Source organism: Prionailurus viverrinus, chromosome C2, assembly GCF_022837055.1.
Source record: "Prionailurus viverrinus isolate Anna chromosome C2, UM_Priviv_1.0, whole genome shotgun sequence".
In the NCBI taxonomy this organism is placed as follows: Eukaryota; Metazoa; Chordata; class Mammalia; order Carnivora; family Felidae; genus Prionailurus; species Prionailurus viverrinus.
The window spans coordinates 38,798,276-38,819,247 of record NC_062569.1 but is presented as its reverse complement, the minus strand read 5'-3'; the positions used below and the strand labels follow the sequence as shown (position 1 = coordinate 38,819,247).

The 20,972-nt window shown below is 39.2% G+C and overlaps 1 protein-coding gene across 7 annotated transcripts in view; it reads left to right on the top strand.

The window, feature by feature from the left end:
- The window catches only part of SLC9A9 (solute carrier family 9 member A9), a 687,543-nt gene that overhangs the window by 226,260 nt on the left and 440,311 nt on the right, over positions 1-20,972 (top strand). The window lies entirely within an intron of this gene.

The window sequence follows — 20,972 nt, the reverse complement described above, 5'->3', positions numbered from 1 at the left end:
CCATACCAAGGTTTGATGGTGCTGTAAAATGAGTCAAACCCACCTTTTATAATTTATTGAAACATCAACTCCCCTCAAGGGAATTATAAGCTGAAAATTACCATTTGTCCAAGTACCATAAACCAAGTTGAGCAACTTTGGTTTTCTCTATGGCAGAATGAAATGTGATATTTTAAGGGGAAGGGGAGAGACTGTTTATTAAGACTAAACAGCTTAACAGACAGAAACCATGCCACCCAGATGGGGCACTTTTAATACACATACTCCCATCTTTCCTCAACACCTACCTTTGTCTTAATCCCTGAATATTCTTTTTTTGGAGATACTTCTGTGATAACCAGCTTTCCTTTTGAATATCTCAAGATTTTCTTTTTTCTTTTCTTTTTTTTTATTTCATTTCATTTTATATTTATTTAGTTTTTGAGAGAGAGAGAGAGAGAGGATGAACTGTGGCGGGGGTGGGGGGGGTGCAGAGAGAGAAGAGAGAGAACCCCGTGTAGGCTCTGCACTGTCGGCACGGAACACAATGCAGGACTCAAACCCATGAACCATGAGATCATAACCTGAACTGAAACCAAGATTTGACCACTTAACTGCCTCAGCTACCCAGGCTCCCCAAGAAGATTTTATTTTCATCAAGGGGTTTGTCTCAGGACTTCTGGTTCAGCTTCTACCCTTCTGTATTCCCACTGTCACTTTCCTCTCCTGGTGTCTGCCTCTTTCTGACTCTGCCTTTTCAGTGGCTCAGCCTTTTCAGTAACTGGCTCACATGGGGAAAAGTCTATTCTGCTCAGGGACCCACTGAGGCTTCCATGTCAATAAAACAAATTGATGGCAGGTTTAACACATTTCCCAATTATTGTCTGCAGATGCTTTTCAGAACAAACAATCCCTGAAACCCTTCATACACAAGAAAATGCTCTGTTGGCAAAATGATCTTGTTGGGAGCTTGAAAAGGAAAACCCTGACAAAAGAAGAATAGAAAATATTCACTGGCAGGAGCTTCCTGGACAGACTGCTTACTTCTGTTCAGAGGGATAAGAACAGGAAAAAGTCCCAAAGCATCATAACCTGACCCTGAAGTTACCATTTTGGAACTAACTTTTACAGAGAGAGAGGCTATAAGAACACTTCCCCTTATTTTGTCATCTCAGTGTTTATGTGTTTGTTTTTCTATTCCTTTGGTCTCACTCTTCCACTGTTGTGAATTCAGGTGATTAATTCTGCCAGCTGGTTGTCAAATCTTCATATTTTTGTCTAGAGACTCTCTGACATGATCTCTGTCTGAAAGGTGGTCAAACTATGGAGGCTGGTTGGACTTTAAGCCCAACTCTTGACTACTAGGAGGGGAAATCCTGATACAACCAGACATGCCCAATTATAGGGGAAGATTCAGCACATGTGTAGAATTCTGTCTCCTGTCAACAGGAAATTTCTGGAAATTTATCTATTTACTTTGTTGACTTCACTGTTTTTCTGTTTATTAAAAAGTTTTATTCTTTTATATCTCCGTTTCCTTCTTCTTTCCACATAAAGAATTAGGAAATAAGTTTCAAGACCTTTTCTTATATCTGTTATTATACACCCTCTGGGCAGTGTTGGTGTGCAAGTGACCCCAACAAGGCTGGGGATGACTGAGCTGAAGGCATGGGAGGACTAAAACCCTCTCCACCCAGGCATGTCTGTCTATAGTGAGGGGCCATCATAGTCTCACAAAGCTCCAGGAATTACTACAGGAGAGGACAGCATCCACCCCCTGGAAACCGTCTGAGGTTGCCATGGGTAATCCCCATTCTGAAACTCAATTTGTGATAACCAGTGAGGGTCCTGAAGGATACCAGGAAAGAACAAAAGTCTGGTGCTGCATCAGGCCCCAGGGGACAGCCCTTGTTGGCTTCCTTTCCTTTCCTTTCTTGGAGGAAAAATGCTACCTTGTTCTCTCACTCATCCAAAGAAGGGGCTGGAACTCTCTGTGGCTGCAATCAACAGGAGACCCGGGAAAAAGAAAGTAGAGCTTTCAGTCAATGTTTGGTGTCGTGCTTCAAGATTGAGCTAGTCTGCTGCTCCCCAACTTGCATGCATTTGGAATGAGCAAAGTGATACATCTCTACTTTTTTTCACATAGGCCAAATCCTAGTTTCAAGGAAGCAGAAAAGCCTTCCAAATGTGGCAAAATACAAGGCAAAGCTACAGCCTAGGGGAAGATGGGAGCTTTCTAAAAGCAGAGAAAACTTCTTAAGTGTCATTTTGCTAAGGGGAGTGGGATAAGAAAAGGAACAAAGGTCTGAACTTCAAAGAAATGTAAATAAAACATTCCTTCTGCTCTGATTTTAATCTTTTTGTTGACTGCTTTCTGTGAGGGGGTACCTAAGTGAGTGGATTTGCCTAACCCTTCAATAAATCAAAGCTTTTTAGAACAGTCATTGGTGGGGACTCTTTACCCCAGGAAACTGTAATTGGAGGTAAATATTAATTCCAGAGGAAGGCCTCTGAGCCCACGAAGTGCAGTAACAATGTGCCTCCAAGGAGCCACTTCTTTTTTTTTTTTTTCTGTATCCTTTGGAAGCAGATTGTGGGAGCAAAGCTTATCTCCCATTTTTATCCGTTTTAACAATGCTCTGCCTACTGCTAGTTAAACTGAGCTGCCTTAAGCTCAACACAAAAAGCTCTTTTCAGAGCATCTAGCAGATAACTTTTAAAAAAAGAAAAGGAACCTTTTCACACAGCTCTCCTGGTGCCCTTTTATGAGCTGGGGCTGTGTGCAGACAGCAGGCCTGAAATGGCTTTTGGGGACAAAGACATCACCAAGTATTAGGTCTACACTTATTCTTTAAAGTTGCCACCACACTTTTGCCTTTATCTTCTGCCTTTCTTAGAATACCTACCCCCATGCCCCTTAGATGGGCAGGCCTACACTGTCAGCTGTGATGGTTTTTTCTTTGCCTGTTGGTCAGTAAAGCCCGGTGAAGATCTCCTGTATTAAATCATGTCTCACCTTCATCAGGCAGTGGTGTCTAAAATTTATGGTCTCATCTGGAGATCCACCAGACCTCCTGTGGTGAAAGTGATAAAAAGAATTCAGAATGGACAGGATGGTGGCCAGATTCTGCTAGAACTCTGTGAATAGCTTGTTTCCATATGGGCAGTGCTAAAGATGGGCTGCTATTCTCTCTGCTAATGAGATAGATCCCCAGAATGCCATTTTCCTTCCACAATAAGAGCAGGGGTGGTGCCCACTCTGCTGCTGCTGCTGAGGAGATTTCTGAGAACTCTGGAGTTTATTTTAAAATCTCTGAGCATCACTTTGAAGTAAGGCTTCTTTGAAGTAACTCTGAAGCTGTTTTCTGAAGAGTTTGATGAGTGTCTAGGAGGTGATTAAAAAGATTGGATGGAAGAATAGCCCCCTCCTCCCAACCCCGGTTGTCCTTTCCTCTTGATAGCAGGCCATATTGGAGAGAATGGATTTTTTGACAGTCAGACTCATTGAGGATGCCCCAGGCTCTGGTCCAGAAACTGCTTGACTCAACACAGTCTGAGGAGAAGGGAAACATTACCTACTTCGTTTTAGTATTCAGTGCGGCCTAGTTCTCCCCCTGTACCTCCTGTTAGTATTTGCCTATTGATGCCATGCCCACCTTGTTACTCTGATCTTGATCAGTATCACAGTATTTACTTCTTCTGGAATGGAACGTCCTGTCATCTCTGTCATGGGTCAGTTCCCCAGGAAGTCTGCTCTGAAGCAGAGGTTAATGTGCAGAGATTGGGAGGTGCTCTTGTGATGAAGGCTTGTAGAAGGAGGTAGAATGGGGCAGAGGAAGAAGTAGAGCTACAATGTAGTCCCAATAAAGGCCCAGCTGACCCCAGGGGAATGGAGACCCTGGAGCCAGGATGGCTGTTCAGAGTTGTCCTAAATTGACATAAGAAGGCCAGATCTTTATCCTTTTAAATCATTGAATGCAGGCTGTCCTTGAAAGGAAGTATGCCCTTGAACAAGGTGAGTCTCTTCAACCAAGGCAATCACATTGCAGATTGCAGCCAAGGCAATCTGTATAGGGGCTGACAGCTGAGGGTTTTCTTTCAGCCTCAGGGAAATAATTCTTGCATTTCTGAAGAGAGATTAAGGCCATGCATTGTATCATCTACAATGGTCTCCATGTAGGGGCCTTCTTGGAATATCTTACTATGAATTTAAGGTGATAGATTCTTTGGAGGATGCCCTCCAAGAGTGTGCAATCTCCTTTCTACACAGCTTGAACCTGATAGAGTAGTGGTAAGAACAGCAACATTGCCTCACCCTGCAACGCCAAACAAGGTCCCCATTAGCCTGGCTTCAAAAACAGAACTGCCCATTAATGATGACTTTCTTTCTCATCAAGGCAGCATCTGATGTGAATCCTCTCCAGCAGGCCTGGAAACTGATTCTGCCAACTGGAGGGGAGAGAGCCAGCATTTAGACTCAACAGGAAGCCTGGATTTCAACAGAGAAAAAATATATAAATATTTATCTAATCACATAATTAAAGGAAATCCACTGTCCCTGTACAGTTGCAATCTAAATTGCCCACTTCATTAAAATGCAAAAGTTTTTGTAAAATACTTTAAACTGTTCCCTCAAAAGGCTCTTTTCTCCATAGATTATTTTTTCAAAGAGGAAACATATTTAGATTTATATATAATATAAATTTAGAGGGGCGCCTGGGTGTCTCAGTTGGTTAAGTGTCCGACTTTAGCTCAGGTCATAATCTCTCAGTTTGTGAGTTTGAGCCCCACATCAGGCTCTGTGCTGACAGCTCAGAGCCTAGAGCCTGCTTCAGATTCTGTGTGTGTGTGTGTCTCTCTGCCCCTCCCCAGCTCATATTCTAGCTCCATCTCTCTCATAAAAATAAACATTAAAAAATTTTTTTGAAAAGAAATCTTTATAATATAGTTTATATGTTTCATATTTTTGTATTCTTTATAATATGTAGGGAATATATATTTAATTATATATATGTATATAATTGCATTTTGATTTTCTCCTATACCTTTCTTCTCATTTTCCCATAGAATGGTTATCAGTTCCTGATATTTAATAAAGATATTATCAAATAGCATCATGAAACATTTCTTCAACATTACCCCCACTGGATAGTGGGTGGATTTGTCTACACAGGTGAGGGAAGTAGAAAGCTGAATTATTCAATGACTTTGATTAATGTTTATGTCAGAGCAGGAACTAATGTATCAGTAGTAGGGAAGTTCAATTAGTTCTTTAATTAATTAGACTTCTGTTTTTAGCTCTATTGTGAACAATAATTATTTGTTAGCTTTGCCTAGGACCTCGGTTAAAGCCTTGATTACAGGTATTAAAAAATATATAATGCCACGAAGGTTGGGCCTCTTTGAAGAAATGTGGTTTGTGAGAATAGAAAATTCAGTAAAAATTCAAGCACATTGTAATTTACTAAAGCTCTTAAAGCCTCCATTGAAAGTTAGAACAAAGTTCAAAATAAATGATTATAACTGAAGATTAGGATTGTAAGTAATACTCTTTCTATGCATCAGTTGTCTTCCATTTGAATTTTGGGCCACTTTTAACTGCAATAACAAGACAATATGGTATCATGCATTCAACTAAGATGCTGACTTGAGAGTCTCTCTCTCTCTCTACAATGAAATTTTATGCTTATGATGATAAGTCTACTAACTAGATGATAAGTCTACTACTAACAAATATTAAGATCATGGAGGCTTAATATTACAGGAAAGCCTGCATAATTTAGATTTCTTACCCTACTCATTGCTAGGGTTTAATCACATCTGAAAGGCAGAGTAATTTAAATGCATAAACATCTGCATATAGATGTTCCTTACTTTAGTCTATCTAGTGTTTCTCAAACATTAATGGTTTGCTCAAAGATTACTGTGCAGGAATATGCTCTTGAAACCAGTATAGTTGTACCTCATGGACCAATTAAGGGATCTTCAAGGGTAATTTTGACTGAGAATTGTAATAAGAAGTAAATCAACTCTTGAACCATTTAGGCCTGGAAATTAAAGAGCAAAAGTGTTAGCCTAACTAGCCTTTCTCCTCAACTGTACTTGTAAGATGTGACACAAATATTAGGCTACTGCTAAAATGTTGAATTTTATGAATGATTTGCTTTTTTCTTTTGAATGAAGTAGAAAGCATTTAACATTAGTCTTGTAAAGTAGCATGCTTAATCTTTGGCATCTGGGGATGTTTTCCTGAGTGGGAGAGAAGGAATGCCATCTAACTCTTCACACATGGAATTCTTAGCCTAGCTCTTTGATGCTGTAGCATTTTGCTGTGGGTTGTGACTCTTTCAAATTGCTGTAGTGTTTCTGAAATGTGATTTTACAGCTAACTTTCTTCTTAACTCTAAACATAGATATATTTTTTTCAGAAAGGAAGAAAACAAAGAATAAATGAAGAAAACATGTTGATTGTGTATGCTAAAGAAGGACACCATAACTATCTGTTTTCAATGTCACAAGAGTGGCAGTGACCCCGTAAGGGACAAAAACTTTTCCCTTCTTCCCTTCTAGGTTATTTGTCTGATCTAATTATTTTTTAAGTTTATTTATTTATTTTGAGAGAGAGAGCGAGAGCACAAGCAGGTGAGGGGCAGAGAGAAGGAGAGACAGAATCCCAAGCATGCTCCATGCCATTAGCACAGAGTCTGATGCGGGGCTTGAACTCACAAACCGTGAGATCATGACCTGAGCCGAGATCAAGAGTTGGATGCTCAGCTGACTGAGCCACCCAGGTGGCCCTTGGCTTGTCTAATTATTAAATTAACATAAGACAGACTAACAGGAGGATAAAAACAAATTTAATTTTATACATACAGAAAACCTGAAGACATGAGACTCCTCAACAGTCAGGCAATTGAGGCTTGTATGCCATTCTGAGATAAGAATGGAGTAGTGGGAGATTCAAAGGGAAGGAAGACAGTTGACAGGAAGATGGGAAAAACAAATGTTTTGTAAATTTTTTCTGTGCCATGCACATAAGTCCTTCTGATGTGAAAAGTTATTTCTGGTGATAGCTCCATTCCTGGCCCCCTATCTAAATTCTTTCAGGCAATTAAGGGAGAGGTAAAAAGCATTTCTCAACTCTCTTGGGCCTTGTTTGTTTTCAGCTTGAAGTAATCCACATGCCAAATCTACATTCTGGTGCAGTGTATCCTGAACCCTATCACCCCCAAATAAGGTAAACAGATATGTGTAGTATTTATGAAAATTAATTTAAAATAACAAACAAATAAATAAAACTATGTGTTTACAGTATTTATAATAACTGAGTGCTTTAAAATTTCTTTAATAGGGGTGCCTATTAAACCCTTAGGGGTTTGGGAATCCAACTCTTGATTTCAGCTCAGGTCATGATCTCACGGTTGTGAGATCCAGCCCCTTTTGGGCTCCATGCTGAGAGTGGAGCTTGCTTGAGATTCTCTCTCTCCTTCTGCCCCTTCCCTACGCATGTGTGCATGCACACACCTCACTCACTGTCTGTCAAAAAAAAAATTCTTTAATAGTCTACATTTGTTTTCATGAAGTGAATGTAGGTCTACAAAAACAAGACAAAAAAATTAAGTTCAGTTAGAAAATCAATATGCCATATTTAACTATTTTCTGTTAAAAATAATACTTTTATTACTCATTTACTTATAAAATGTTATTATGTTCACCTTTATTATGTTTGAGGCTTTTTTTGCTCTGCAATTTTAGCTTTATTCCTGTCTTCAGTTAGTACTATCCTTATTCTTATATCTTCTTTTACCCCAATTTCAACTATTTTATATAGTTTAAAGAAATCTTTTGTTTTTTACATTTCCCCTTTAAGACTTCTGAAATATTTTTCTGTGAATTAAGCGTGTGTATGTATGTGTGTGTGCATGTATGTGTGTTTGGGAAGAAGGATAGTGCTAGCAAGGAAGCAAGTAAATAAACAAAGACATTTTTCAACATTTATTTATTTTTGGGACAGAGAGAGACAGAGCATGAATGGGGGAGGGGCAGAGAGAGAGGGAGACACAGAATCGGAAACAGGCTCCAGGCTCTGAGCCATCAGCCCAGAGCCCGACGCGGGGCTCGAACTCACGGACCGCGAGATCGTGACCTGGCTGAAGTCGGACGCTTAACCGACTGCGCCACCCAGGCGCCCCACAAAGACATTTTTAAAACTATATAGACATATATGGCCCTGCACCTCTTATACAGCTGTACTTGAATGAATAAATAAAACCAGGAAGAAATCTCTTGTTAGATTTTATATGTATTAAATGTATTATTGAACATACACATTCATTGGGGTTATTGGATGTATTTCTCACTTGTGAGAAAGAAATGATTGTTAAGATGTGACCCTTGATTTTTATGAGGGGAAAAAGAAGTGTTGCAGTATCAGATAAAGCACGAACATTCCTGTAGCAAGAGGTAGTGAGGCCGGAAGGCCATGACTCACACATCCTATCAGAGGGAGGGGGTAAGGAGGACCAGCATTTATTAAAGGCCTCGTTTGAGATGGGTAACCCACTCATTTAACCCTCAGAGCAACCCTATGACAAGTGTTCATTCAGGCAATAGTTATAGAGCAAGAGCTATGCTCAGTACTGAGAATACAGTAGGGAACCAGTCAGCAAATTCCTGCCCACACAGGGGCTTCCACTCAACTAGGAGAGAGAGACAGTCAATAAGTAAGCAAACAAGTAAATACAGTGGTTCCAGTGGGAAGTGATGTGATGGAGTGAGCCAGGCAGTGGGGCATCAGGAAGTAATAGTTGAGCTGGAAGTTACTTGGAAGAAGGCATCCAGTCCTGAGGAGATCTAAGGGTAGATCATTCCAACTAGATAGAAAGGACCCCCAAATGGAAATGAACATTATGTCTTCAAGGAACAAAAGGAAGGAAGGTGGATCTAGAGAAAGGTAAGCAGGGAAGAAGCAGGGAGGAGAGGAAGTCAGAGAGAAGCCAGACTCAGACCCTGGGCTGTGGTGGAGAGTTTGGTTCTTCTTCTACGTGTGATGGGAAGTACTTGGATAATTTTCTGCAGAGAAATTATGTCAAAGAGAAACCAGAGCAGGGCACCTGGGTGGCTCAGTCGGTTAAGCGTCCGACTTCAGGTCAGGTCACGATCTCGGGGTCCGTGAGTTTGAGCCCGGCATCGGGCTCTGGGCTGATGGCTCAGAGCCTGGAGCCTGCTTCCGATTCTTTGTCTCCCTCTCTCTCTGTCCCTCCCCCATTCATGATCTGTCTCTCTCTGTATCAAAAATAAATAAACGTTAAAAAAAATTAAAAAAAAAAGAGAAACCAGAGCTGCACAGTAGTTAAAGTGGTCAAAACCAATATGAATTGGAAACTATTGCAATAGGGATAGAGAGACCTCAGTATAGAACTGGATGCAATTCTGAATACAAAGAAAAGAGGATTTATAGCCAAGGAGCAGGGTGTGAGGTCAGTGGATGGAAAATTTTTAGAGGAGACATCAGGGATGAGGGTGGATTCTGGCTAAGCTAATTCAACAGATTTCTTACTGAAGGCAGGTCAAGGTGATTAGATATTGAGCATAGAGACTCTTAATAAACTGATGTAGGATTCTTGCTCTTAAGGACAATACCCAAGGACAGGACCTAGTCAAAAAAGGGAAGAAACCTGACTAAAGTTTGGTCAAGGTGAGAGTCTTTGTCAGTGACAAGATCAGATTATCTTGTTAAAAAGATTACTTTAAGCTGCTGGGTGGGAAAGGGATTGAGTGTGGGGTAGGCAAGAGTAGAGACTCAAATTATCGCAGTGAGGCAGGTAACAGGCAGCTGAGGTTCCATGAACTTAAAGAATGGGCCACCAGTAGTGAAGCACAGATTTAATGCCAACTCTTATTCCAAAGCCCCATTCTTCTTTTTTTCTTTTTTCTTTTCTTAAATTTACATCCAAATTCGTTAGCATATAGTGCAACAATGATTTCAGGAGTGTATTCCTTAGTGCTCCTTAACCATTGATCCCATCCCCCCCTCCCAAAACCCTTCCAGTAACCCTCTGTCTGTTCTCCATATTTATGAGTCTCTTCTGTTTTGTCCCCCTCCCTGTTTTTATATCATTTTTGTTTCCCTTCCCTTATGTTCATCTGTTTTGTCTTTTAACGTCCTCATATGAGTGAAGTCATTATTTCACTTAGCATAATACCCTCCAGTTCCATCCATGTAGTTGCAAATGGCAAGATTTCATTCTTTTTGATTGCCGAGTAATACTCCATTGTATATATATACCACCTTTTCTTTATCCGTTCACCCATTGATGGACATCTGGGCTCTTTCCATACTTTGGCTATTGTTGATAGTGCTGCTATAAACATGGGGGTGCATGTGTCCCTTCAAAACAGCACACCTGTATCCCATAGATAAATGCTTAGTAGTGCAATTGCTGGGTCATAGGGTACTTCTATTTTTAGTTTTTTGAGGAACCTCCATACTGTTTTCCAGCGTGGCTGCACCAGCTTGCATTCCCACCAACAATGCAAAAGAGATTCTCTTTCTCTGCATCCTCGCCAACATCTGTTGTTGCCTGAGTTATTAATGTTAGCCATTCTGACAGGTGTAAGGTGGTATCTCACGGTGGTTTGGATTTGTATTTCCTTGATAGTGATGTTGAGCATTTTTTCATGTGTCGGTTGGCCATCTGGGTGTCTTCTTTGGAGAAGTGTCTATTCATGTCTTTTTCCCATTTCTTCACTGGATAATTTGTTTTTTGGGTGTTGAGTTTGATAAGTTCTTTATAGATTTTGGATACTAACCCTTTATCTGATATGTCATTTGCAAATATCTTCTCCCATTCTGTCAGTTGCCCTTTAGTTTTGCTGATTGTTTCCTTCACTGTGCAGAAGCTTTTTATTTTGATGAGGTCCCAGTAGTTCATTTTTGCTTTTGTTTCCCTTGCCTCTGGAAACGTGTTGAGTGAGAAGTTGCTGCGGCCAAGATCAAAGAGGTTTTTGCCTGCTTCCTCCTTGAGGATTTTGATGGCTTCCTGTCTTACATTTAGGTCTTTCATCCATTTTGAGTTTATTTTTGCAAGAAAGTGGTCCAGGTTCATTCTTCTGCATGTCACTATCCAGTTTTCCCAGCACCACCTGCTGAAGAGACTGTCTTTACTCCATTGGATAGTCTTTCCTGCTTTGTCAAAGATTAGTTGGCCATATGTTTGTGGGTCCATTTCTGGGTTCTCTATTCTGTTCCATTGATCTGAGTGTCTGTTCTTGTGCCAGTACCATAGTGCCTTGATGATTACAACTTTGTAGTATAGCTTGAAGTCCAGAATTGTGATGGCTCCCGCTTTGGTTTTCTTTTTCAAGATTGCTTTGGATATTTGGGGACTTTTCTGGTTCCATACAAATTTTAGGATTATTTGTTCTAGCTCTGTGAAGAATGCTGGTGTTATTTTGATAGGGATTGCATTGAATATGTAGATTGCTTTGAGTAGTATCGACATTTTAACAATATTTGTTTTTCCTATCCAGGAGCATGGAATCTTTTTCCACTTTTTTTTGTCTTCTTCAGTTTCTTTCATAAGCTTTCTATAGTTTTCAGCATATAGATTTTTCACATCTTTGGTTAGATTTATTCCTAGGTATTTTATGGGTTTTTGTGCAACTGTAAGTGGGATTGATTTCTTGATTTCTCTTTCTGTTGCTTCATTGTTGTTGTATAGGAATGCAACTGATTTCTTTGCATTGATTTTATATCCTGCAACTTTGCTGAATTCATGAATCAGTTCTAGCAGTTTTTTGGTGGACTCTTTAGGGTTTTCCATATAGAGTATCATGTCATCTGCGAAGAGTGAAAGTTTGACCTCCTCCTGGCTGATGTGGATGCCTTTTATTTCTTTGTGTTGCCTGATTGCAGAGGCTACGACTTCCAATACTATGTTGAGTAACAGTGGTGAGAGTGGACATCTCTGTCTTTTTCCTGACCTTAGGGGGAAAGCTCTCATTTTTTCCCCATTGAGGATGATATTAGTGTTGGGTTGTTCATTTATGGCTTTATGATCTTGGTGTATGCTCCTTCTATCCCTACTTTCTTGAGGGTTTTTATCAAGAAAGGATGCTGTATTTTGTCAAATGCTTTCTCTGCATCTATTGAGAGGATCATATGGTTCTTGTCCTTTCTTTTACTGATGTGATGGATCACGTTAATTGTTTTGCAGATATTGAACCAGCCCTGCATCCCAGGTATAAATCTCACTTGGTCATGGCGAATAATTTTTTTAATGTATTGTTGGATCCAGTTGGCTAATAATTTGTTGAGGATTTTTGCATCCATGTTCATCAGCCAAAGCCCTATTCTTCTTATTATTGGGTCCCATTCCCTGTTGGTTACAGTAATGTGCAAGAAACTTATATAAGAAGTCTGTTTAAGTAGTTTTGGAACATGGAATGCTCTTCAAAATAGCTATCAGACACCAGGTCAGAGGAAGTCACATAATGTCATCTTGGTAAGGCCAGTCCTATCCATGAGTCTTTAACATTCATGAGGCTCAAGACCAGAGCATTGATGGACATCTACATACCATGTGCCTAAATATTTAAAGTTAAAAGTCAAGCTGGAAAACTACTAAATAAATATGTTCATACTTCTACTTTGATTAAAATACCTTAATAATTACCTGGAAGGCCTGTTCCAATTTGGAATTCCCAAGACTCCAGGTTCACTGCCAGAACATAGAGGCAGTGAGATAATGGGACTCTGATCTCTGGCTGCCAGCCTACTATGGCTCCATCTCAGACTAAGGAAGAGGATCCATATAGTCTCAGGAGGAAGCATTAATGGCAGGGGACCCCAGAATCTCAGACACTGGAAAGTGGCTTGGACAGAAGGGTTGTAGGTTTATAGGGTAACCCCATGTCCTTGGTTCCATACACTCTTCACCCTGTGGGGAGGGCACCTCTGGGCAAGGTCAATAGTTGGGTTTCTAAAGCACAGGACCTTGGACTGATGGTCATTTCACCAGATCTCAGAGCAATGCTGCTTCCAGTAAGTTGAGATGTGAACCGGGAAGCTACCGAGGACAGAAGGCAGACCAAATCCCTAAGATGAAGTTTAAAAAAATAAAATAAAGCATAGCATTGCTGTATTACTTTCCCATGGCTGCTGTAACAAATTATCACAATCATGGAAGCATAAAACAACAGAAATGTATTCTCTTACACTTCTGGGGACCAAAATCTGAAATCAGTATCACTGGGCAGAAATCAAGGTTTCAGCAGGGTTGCTTTTCCTCCAGAGGTTCTAGTTGGTTCCTCCAGTTGGTTCTTTGCTTCTACCAGCTTCTGGTGCTTCTGGAATTCTTTGGCTTGTGACTGCATCACTCCAGCCTTCAAGGCCAAAATCTTCAAATCTCTCTGTGTTCCATCTTTCACATCCCCTTCTCTCTGTGTGTTCAAATCTCTCTCTTCCTCTGTCTTATAAGGATATATGTAGTTGCATTTATGGCCCATTTGAATAATCCAGGATAAATTTTCTGCCTCGATATTTTTAATTGAATCATACCTACGAAGTCCCTGTTTTCGTACAAGGCAACATTTATAGGTTCTAGGGATTAGGACTTAATATTTTGCGGGCCAGTTGTTCAGCTTGCCACAGTATTGTCATTATCTGATGATTCACATTGTAACATCTGATCAAAAAAGGATTTAAAAAAATAGTACTTTGAAAGAAAAAGCAATTAGACTTGGCACATAGTTTAATATGGAGAGAGAAATATTTTCATCTTGGATATTGTAAAGACCATCACCATTGATGACAAAAATTTTCTAGTTGGTTGTCTTTTTCTATGGTAAGGGAGGAAAACTGAGAGCAGATGACTGAGAAAGCAAGGGTTTCTAGCCAACTGTTTTCTAATTTTGTTTACATTAATCGGTGCTATTTTTGGATTGGGCAGGTGGCAAACCACACCATGTTGGAAAGGAATTATTTGAGCACTTTAAAAAAGACGAATGTACACAAATAGGCAGGGCTGATGACAAGCTTTTTTTTTCCTGAGAATTTGAGATGGGAGTCTTGAATTCAATTCAACATTTCAATTAAACTCAAAAACATTTATTGAGAGACCACTGGATGCCAAACACTGAGCTTTGGGAATAGAAAAATTGTGTCCCAGACATGGTCTCTAAGATCTCGCAATTTTTCATGTGAGAGAGTCACAAACACAAACAAGAAAATAAAAATACAAGGTGTTAAGTGTTGTGAGAGGGGTATGATTGAAGTGCTGGGGATGAAGTTCCAAAAGGAGAAAAAAAGAGAACCTAGGAAAATATCTGACACTCAAGGAGCACTCAATAAATATTTGAATGAATGGACCACTTCCCTTTCCTCCCTAACATCTCCCCCATCCCACTGTGAGTTTGAGCTATCATCTTCTCTTGCCTGAGCCACTCTAATAGCCTCCAAACTCATCCCCTGTTGCCACTGTCATTCTCCAAATCTATTCTCCATATAAGAAATCCATGTCTTCTCTGACCAAAATCCTTTGTTTCCTACCATATTGGAAATAAGATTCCATCTACTTGCCATGGCCTACTAGGTAACATGATGTATCCCCTGTTGATCTTTTGATTGTTGTTTATGTTCAAGGCCACACAGGCCTTCTTTCTCTTGCTAGAGTCTCTGAGCTCATTCCTGCCTCAGGGCCTTTGTTCTTTCCTTTTCCCTAGTTCTACCTTAGTTCCTTCTTTTTATCCAGTCTCTGCTCAGGTCTTCCACTTGCAGAGGAACTCATCTGACTAGGGATCTAATGTGTTTTTTTTTTTCCATAGTAGGTATCAATTTCCAAAAGTGATCCTGTGTTTATTTACTTTCTTCCTTTTCAACTGAAATATAATTTCCTTGAGGCAGGGACCTTGTCAATCTTCTACAACATCTTATCTCCATTGCTTGTCACACAATAGATAGAAATTTTAGCACTTGCCATTGATATAAAAATTCAAAATGTATACTGCCCAAATTCAGGGCCCTGATGAAAAGAACTCCCAGAAAAATATACAACAGCTATAGTGTTCTAGGCATCGGTGATGTTATTACTGCAAGTCTATAAGTAGGCTTATGAGTCAATCCCATAAAGGCTGCAGTGGACAGCTGTCAAGTTTTCATGAAGGATGATTTTAGTGTTCTTTCTAGACTCCTAGGCTAGTCATTGAGCTAGAATTATGATAAAGAGTAAGACAACTTTAAAAAATACAGTATTGCTTTAAAATGAGAATAGTTCAAGAGATAAAACTGTGGTAATTTGAATTAGTTATTTGAAAATCTCTTTCTCTGGGGTCTTCTTTCCTGTACTTCAACAATAAAAATATTTGTAAGTGGTTTGCAACCAGAGAAGCTTATTATAAAAATGTATTTTGGTTGCTTAAAAATGCTCATTGGTTAGTATTTTTCACTTGTCAGTTGCTGTGGTGTGTGTTGTCTGGAAGCCTCATCTCTTTTTCCTTTGGGTTATTGCCTGAGCATCAAGCTAGTATATTTTGTTTGCCAGTCTTATTACATTAGAAGTTAAACGGAAAAAGCTCCTTTGTGTAAAGGTCAAGCTTTCTTTAAAAAGCTTCTGGCACTCAAAGTTGAAGCAGTAAACAGCAAAAGAGGATGGTGAGGTTGAACAAATGGGCCTTAATTGGCCATTAGACTTGGACTGATTAAAAAAAATGAATGTTTAACTCTGCATTCTGGGTATCCACCATATGTAAGGTAGTTCCCCCTTAGTGGGCTCACTTTAGATAAGTATCATCTAAATCCTTTCTCATTAAAAACTTCCTTTGGACGTTGGCGTGGTAAATACCTGGTATAAAAAGCTACCTCTGGCTCACCCCCCTTTCCTCTGATTCTTCACTTAATCAGGCTTAATCATTATTCATTTGCCTAATTCAGGAAACATTTAAAGTTGTTTTTCACTTAATCATTTTGACTAAAAAAGCTACTAGACCAGTAGAGATTTTGGAAGTCTGTTAAAACCATTAGACTATAAAATGGTGAATTCTAATTATTATCTAAATAAGACAGGGGAGAACGAAAGAATCAGGAAGTACTTTTAATGGTTAGAGGAACACATGCAGAACCTGGGCAGACTGGTGAATGAGTGGAGATGAGGCCCTGGGGAGAAGGGGGACAAGTTATCTATTATTGTGGCTCAACTCTGAAGGGGTTTTAAGTTAGGGACACCTGTGTGACAATAGACTATGCAGGTAACTGTCATCTCCAATTAACACTTTCTGGAGACCCATGATGAGGGAGCCACATACTGAGCCTGTTAAAGAGTTGGTTTCTCCAGTCAAGAGGTGCCATGAGGGATGTCTTTGATGGGTGTGAAGCAGAGTGGGGATTGGATTTTAGCTTTAAAATCACCCTACTAAACTGGCATAAATTGACACAACCCTACAGAGCAGTGCAATTAGAGGGGCTGAAGATAACCTCCTGGAAACAGGCAGCAGGTTCCCTTAGAGAGGTGCAATATATTTATTTTAATTTTTAAAAAATAATAGGCTATATTTAGAACAGTTATAGATTTACCAGAAAAATCAAGCAAATAGTACAGAGTTCCTGAGACATCTCTTCCCACCCCCACACCATGTAGTTACTCTTATAATTAACACTTTACATTAGTTTGGTATGTTTGTTATAACTAATGAACCAATACCAATATGTTATTATTAACTCAAATTCATGCTCTATTTAACTCAAGTTTTACACTAGTTTTTACCTGGTGTCCTTTTTCTGTTCCAGGATCCCATCCAGAATATCACATTACATTTAGTTACCATATCTCCTTAGGCAATTCTTGATTGTTTCTCAGACTTCCCTTGTTTTTGATGACTGACAGTTTTGAGCACTGATCAAATATATGATAGAATGTCCTTTTACTGGAATTTGTCTGATATTTTTCTCATGATTAAGACTGGAGTAGCTTCTCAGCCTTTTGCTAAGATCAAGTGAAGACTGGAGTTATGGGTTTGGAGAAAGAAAATCAAGAAGTAAAGGGCCATTTTCATCACATCATATCAGGATACAAACTTTCAACATGATCTATGACTATTAATGTTGACTTTGATCACCTGGCTGATTTAGTGTTTATTTTTCAGGTTTCTCCATTATAAAGTTACTCCTCTCCATCCCCTTCCTTATTGTGGTTTTTGGAAGGAAGTCTCTATGGGAAGCCCACACTTAAGGGGTAGAGAGTTATGTTCCCCTTCCTTTCAGTAAAGCATCTCCATAATTTGTTTTGGAATTCATCTACATGAAGAGATTTGTCTCTTCTCCCCATTTATTAATTTATTCAATTATTATTTATTTTAATATGGGCTCACATATTTATTTTATACCTTGGTCTATAATATGATACTACTTTATTTTGTTGCTCAAATTATTGAAATAATTTGATGATTGGCTTTGGCCACTGGGAACTCTTTCATTTGGTTCCTATGCTCTATTGACATACCTTCATCACTGTGAAGTTTTTATGGAGGTGGGTCACTTCCTTATTTTCTGCCACTACAAGATGCTCCAGACTCATGTTGTGTATTTCTTGATCAGTGCTAGAATTAACCATTTTCCCAAGGAGTACTGGTTCCTTCTACTGAGAATGATTAGATTATCAGAAACCAAGATCTGAGTGCTGGGCATACTCATTACTACTGGGGTCAGTTCTTTTAGGCAGTATCAGCTGACAGAGCAAAGAAATGTATGCAGGTATGCGATAGATAGATAGATAGATAGATAGATAGATAGATAGATAGATACATATACACACATATATCTATAAGCATCTCTATATGTAACCATCTGTAACATTATTAACTTAAACATAAGTTCTTACCAATAATGTCACAAACTCTGGTCCATTACCACATGGATCTTGCTAACCTCCTCCCCTTGCTGATCTATAAATTTTCTCCCCAATAAGAAGAAACCATTTACTTAATTATTTAATTCTAGAATACATATATGTCAGCATCAGAATTTTTAAGCCATATCCCTATGGAGAACAGTATTTATGTGCAGTTCTTTTACCTCTAGTTTTAGGACAGTCCTTTTCCCATACCCCTTTAGTGAGGTTGTTTTATATATTTGTAATATAGCTAGATTCTCTTGTCAGTTTTCATTCTTAACTGGGATTCCTTAATGAAGAGATGTGATATTTTAATAAATAATTTAACGTTTGCCAAATATATCTTAATGGTAAGCAAGATGCTTTCTTTTAAAAATGTTTATTTATTCATTTTGAGAGAGAGAAAGAGAAAAAGAAAGTGAGCACAAGTGAGAGGGGTAGAGAGAGAGGGAGAGAGAGAATCCCAAGCAGAATCTGTGCTGTCAGCACAAACTCCTACATGGGGCTCAATCCCACAAGCCGTGATATCATGACCTGAGCCGAAATCAAAAGTCAGGTGTTCAACCAACTGAGCCACCCAGGTACCTCACAAAATGCTCGCTATTTATTTATTATGTATTTATTTATTTAAAGTCAAGTTAGTTAACATATAGTGTAGTATTGGTTTCAGGAGCAGAACTCAGTGATTCATCACTTACCACATAACACCAGGTTCTCATCCCAGCAAACGCCCTCCTTAATGCCCATCACCCATTTAGCCCATCCCCCCCCTCAACTCCAGCAACTCTCAGTTTGTTCTCTGTATTTAAGAGTCTCATGTGGTTTGCCTCCCTCTGTTTTTATCTTATTTTTCCTTCCCTTCCCTATGTTAATCTGTTTTGTTTCTTTTTTTAATGTTCTTATTTTTGAGAGAGAGAGAGCGAGCGTGGAAGGGGCAGAGAGAGAGAGGGAGACACGGAATCAGAAGCAGGCTCCACGCTCTGAGCTGTCAGCCCAGAGCCCAATGCAGGGCTTGAACTCCCAAGCTGTGAGATCATGACCTGAGCTGAAGTGGGACACTTAATTGACTGAGCCACCCAGGCACCCCCATCTATTTTGTTTCTTAAATTCCACATATGAGTGAAATCGTATAATATCCTATATTTGTCTTTCTCTGACTGACTTATTTCCCTTAGCATAATACACTCTAGTTCCATTCACGTTGCTACAAAAGGCAAGATTTCATTCTTTTTCATCACTGAGTGTATGTATGCATGTGTGTGTGTGTATATATATATATATATATATATATATATATATACACACACACATACACATATATATATACACACATATATATATACATATATATATATATATATATATATATATACATACATGTATATATATATACACCACATCTTCTTTATCCATTCATCAGTCAATGAACATTTGGGCTCTTTCCATAATTTGGCTGTTGTTAATAGTACTGCTATAAACATTAGGGTGCATGTGCCCCTTCAAATCAGCATTTTGTATCATTTGGATAAATACCTGGTAGTGCAATCACTGGGTCATAGGGTCATTCTATTTAATTTTTTGAGGGACTTTCATAGTGTTTTCTAGAGTGGCTACACCAGTTTGCATTCCCAGCAATAGTGCAGAAGGGTTCCCCTTTCTCCACATCCTCACCAACATCTGTTATTTCCTGCTGCAAGATGCTGTTTAAATAGATTTCTTTATTTTAACACATATGTATTTATTTTAATTTGTACTAGAAAAAAGTATATGACTTCTAAAGAAACTATAATTTTACAACTATTATTGATTAAGATGGAAATAAATATATTTAATTTTAAAACTGAATCATATTAATGAAAATTGATAGTGACAGGGGAATGACTGAAGTTTGGGGAAAACTAATTTATGCACAAGACCCATCTACATCATGGTACATCTTATCCATATCTGGGAGGAGATAAGAGTCAGGCTCCATTTTTATTAGGATCAGAGGCTTACAAACGTGGTGATGGACATGCACAAAGACACAATGAATCATGAGGATTAACTCATGGGCATGAGAGAAAGGAGGGGGGGGTTGGGTCAATACAAAACAAAATCCTGGCACTGGGTGGAAGGTTGTTTACAACAGACATGAGGCCATACCTCTGTTTACCTAAATTGGTCTAGGGGACAAGAAACACAGAGCATGCTACTTCAGAGTCAACAAGGCACCTTTCTTTTGCTAATTAGCTCCTCACTTGGCCCCATTGTGAACTATAGCCCTATTTACCTGTTTACCTAATTTGGTCCTTCCTTCCTATGAAAGCAGCTTTCTGCTACTGTACTAAGTTGGGGGGCACTTTTGCCCTGCATACCTAATCTTGTTTACTTCATCCTGGATGTTTTCATCCTGAAATTCCCTATTCCTATACCTTTGTCCTATACTGGGAGCCTTTGCCCAATTTGTCCTATACCGGGGGCCTTTGCCCCATTTACCTGATCTTTTTTTACCTAATCTTGTTTACCCAAACTTGGGTGTGTACATCCTATGGCTTTCTATTTTTTTTTTTTATGTTTATTTATTTTTTGAGAGACATAGACAGAGCACAAGTTGGGGAGGGACAGAGAGAGAAGGAGACACAGAATCTGAAGCAGGCTCCAGGCTCCGAGCTGTCAGCACAGAGCCCAACGTGGGGCTCGAACCCACAAACCGCAAGCTCGTAACCTGAGCTAAAGTGGGACACTCAACTGACTGAGCCACCCAGGCACCCCTCTAATTCTTTATGCCTTGTTAACCCATCGGTGTAAGCTCAGGAAATTCTTAAGCTTATTCCCCACATAGCTTCAGATTCCCCAACCTATGACATTCTTGATAGTTCAAAACAGCAATCTGGTATACAGATAATAATATTCTAATATATATGATCTATCTCTTAATTTTTTTTTATCTAAAGTAGCAATGCTGTTCTTTCTGATCTAGTCTCATATAATTTTATACTACCTGAGGTAACAGTCATTCTGTAAATTTGGCCGGCTTCTCACTGAGTTGGCAGCTTCTTCAAATAGCATAATCTGGAGAATTCTTGGATCTCCAAGTTGAAGAAGATAGACTTTATCAGAATCCTA